General features: G+C 40.2%; 1 pseudogene; it reads right to left on the bottom strand.

The window, feature by feature from the left end:
- Positions 1-409: 409 nt before the first annotated feature.
- On the bottom strand, positions 410-1,981 carry LOC149231640 (protein FREE1 pseudogene; annotated as a pseudogene).
- Positions 1,982-3,623: the final 1,642 nt, after the last annotated feature.

The following is a 3,623-nucleotide window of genomic DNA, read 5'->3' as shown; positions in this document are numbered from 1 at the left end:
ATTTAAACAGTCCCTCGCATGGAGTAGTATTCTATTGGATGCACATCTGACTGAAGAGAAGAAAGTTCATGTCAGGTCTCGTCATTCTTTATATTTTTCTTCCAACAAAAGGGCTTTCTCTATATTTAACTTATTTTATAGTTCTTTTATGCGAATAATACACTTAATATTCGGTACTGATTACAGAAAAATGACAATAATAAAAGCTCAGTATTGAACAATAATGCTACATTCATTGCGTTTTATCCTTAAATATAATCATTACAGAAGCCAAAAGACGTTACTACATTCTTATCATTCACCCTCGTGGCAAAATTCTGCGCTATTATAAAAAACATAATGCATTTTCGATATTATTACAATCCAAAAAAATTATATACACCAAAAATATATCATTAGATAAATTCAACTAACAACGGTCACTGACAAGAAAAAGGTGTTGGCATACACCACACTCAACTGTTTCTGTTCCAGAGCTTGGCACTTGAACCTGCAAGTGAACCGTGCAAGTAGGACAGGCAACCTCTCGTATCCTTGTTCCATCAGAAGTAAACTGACTAGACGGATGTGGAGATGAACCCATAGCAGTATCAGAGCTTTCCTTGCGATTTCTCCCCATTTCCTCCATAAGCCTTTTCACAAGATCATCATGACTTCGTTGCGCACTGGCTTTGCTTCTTGTCTTCTTCGTAGCAATCAACCTTTGTGTAAGAACTTCTGCCAAACAATTGTCACAGACTCGAACTGGTTGAGCATCCTTGTCTGCAGTAAGTGGAGCCCGCCCTTGTGTACACTTGTCACAAAATATATGACCACAGTTTCTACAATGATGCCTTCGGACAAATGCTCCAAAATTTGTCCCACATACTTTACAACTTGTCACAGCTTCATTAGGAACCCAATGCTGTTTTTCTTCTACAGGTCTCCTCAATGGTTTCTCTGTCAGTTGGTCAGATGTTTTGTTTCTGTCATTATTATTTGTGGCATCCATCATCTCTAGAAGCTGAACACAAGCAGCTGCCACTGTGTCAAGAATTGTACTTGTGGTATAGCGGTTTGATTGTAACCTTATCCTCCTTGGATCAAGATCACCTGAACTTTTTGCCCAGAAAGTATACACTGAAGGATCATTCACCTCCCATTTCGTAATATTCTCAAGCGGATAGATTCTTAATGTTTTATTTGAGCTTGGATCCATCATTCGAAGCCCATCCAGACCAATCTGGAAAAGCACATCCAAGGTACTCTGAGAACCCGAATCTGGAAGTACCTTCACCCTGAATTTCTGCACACCGTTTCCTCCATCCTGCGTTTCAGCCTTTGGAACAGCCTTCCTAATCTTTGTCAAATTCCCATAATCATCAAACGCTGCTAGGGTTTTTGAACCCGCACCTGTACCTGTGCCGTGAGCACCATATGGCTCGGCTCGCTCCCCATCGTATTTATAAACTTCACCGCCAAAACCATCATCGTAAACATCAAAACCATTCTTGTCGTAATCTGGTTCTTTTCCAACGGGGATCTCATAGTATTTCTGATCAAAACCAGGCGGCTGGAAGGAATCGAGGTTTTCATAACCTCTGTGGCCGGGATACGCAAACCGCTGGTCATACGCAGGGTTTTGGGCAGCGGCAGCGGAGTTATAAACAGGTGCAGTGGGGTTACTGCTATAGAAATAGTTACCATTAGCATCCGGAGGAGTGGGCGAAGCTATGACCGATTGGAGTGTGAATTGCGAAGCATTGGGAGGTGGGTATTGAAGAAATTGGTTTGGGTAATTGGCATTGATACTGTGGGGATGATTGTAGCTGTAATTAGACGGATCGCAACCATGGGTAGCGGCTACCACAGGTTCGGGAGCCGGGGGATAATACGCCGGAGCTGCTGCTTCTTCATAGGGAGGAGGTGAAGCCCCATCAAATGATGGATTGTTACTGTTGGATTGCTCTGCATTATAATAGCTTCTGCTTGGATAATGCATCCTTCCGCTGCCCAAATTCACAACGAGTCGATCCTTTTCAAATAAACGTGCTGAACAATTGGAGACAGACCCTATGACACAGCTCGAAACCAAATGCCTTCAAATCCCAGCGAATGAAGACCAGAGAATTGGGTAAAAACTGCCGCCTCTGCTAAGTTACACAAACAATTCCACCTTCGAAACCGGAACAATTCTTTTGAATTTCGTGCTAACCAAGGCGAGTGTCGTGACGCCAAACCAAATTGTATTTCGAACACAATTATTTCCAACCTATATTCTTTTGAATTTCGTGCTAACCAAGGCGAGTGTCGTGACGCCAAACCAAATTGTATTTCGAACACAATTATTTCCAACCTATATACGGTGGATTGATGAATGAATCTTCGATTATTAACAATAAAAAGGTGTCGGTTCTCCACCCTTTTTGATAATAAAAATGTGTCGGTTGCCCACCCTGTCCCAACAATATTTGGGTTCCATAGATTCTTGATGTTCAATCGTTCATCATGGCCTCCGTCTCCGTGAAGTTATTTAATTCAATTTAATTTAATTTATTTTATTTTATTTTTATTTTGAAAGTAAAGAGTGGTTTATATTTCAAAATTTTTGCAGTTTTTTATGGATTTGATGCTAGGATTTCGTAAAAAAAAATTGTGGTGAAATTTTGATTTGTGTTGGTTAAAATGGTATTTTTATTGTGGTCTTAAAAATCCCTCTGAGGTACTTCCATTTTGAAGAGTTCACCCGTCAAACTTGTGATTTCAATGAATCCCTATGAGATTCTAGACAAATTAGATCCAAAAATAGATGGCAAAACTTTTCAAAAAGTCTCTCTTAAACATAGATAAAAATTATGGTCATTAAATCCATCCATTACTATTCACAATGATGTACATTTATACAAGTTCAATGACCCCTGGTTTCATATTCCAAGTGGTCTCTTGGACTTTGGTAACTGTTCACATTCCACACCAACCCTTAATGGATTACGTGTCAGCCATTCCCCCCCTTAATCTGAAAGGATATGTATGAGTCCCAGAAGAGAGTTGTAATACAAAATGTGCAAAAATGCATGGCAACACTATGTTGAATTTTCTCTCTGAGATTATGGCATAAGGATGACCACTAACACTGGAACGCTTAGTGTAGTTCTCTGAACTCTTCTAAATATGGCAATAAGTTGAGGTCTTCTACTAGAGGAAGTGCTCCTTAATGCTTTGAAAATGGAGACCTTAACCCTGAAAAAAATGAGGCCTACAACTTATGGTGGTTTAAGGAAGGCCACCAACCAAAGGAACACTTAGTGTGATCCCCATAACTCTTTCAAATACGGCAAGAAGTTGAAGTCTTATGATAGAGGAAGTGCTCCCTAATGCTTTAGAGAGGGAGACCTTCAACCTGGAAAAAGGGAGGTCTATAACCAGCAGTGGTTTAAAGAATGCCACCAAGCAAAGGAATGCTTAGGGGCTTCTTTGTCTTTGGTTACAAACTGAATATTGGAATGGTTGTCTATGGCCATAGGCTCAAGCAAAAGGTTCAAGTGTTGGCTCAAGCTCACAATGATGTACATTTATACGAGTCCAATGACCCTTGGTTTCATATTGCAAGTGGTTTCTTGGACTCTCGTGAATTTTTACATTCC

The sequence above is a fragment of the Pinus tabuliformis genome, chromosome J, assembly GCF_031772625.1.
Source record: "Pinus tabuliformis cultivar Carrire ecotype Pingquan chromosome J, CPIR1, whole genome shotgun sequence".
Taxonomy (NCBI): domain Eukaryota; kingdom Viridiplantae; phylum Streptophyta; class Pinopsida; order Pinales; family Pinaceae; genus Pinus; species Pinus tabuliformis.
The sequence above is the reverse complement of the archived record's forward strand: the minus strand, read 5'-3'. Positions and strand labels throughout refer to the sequence as shown.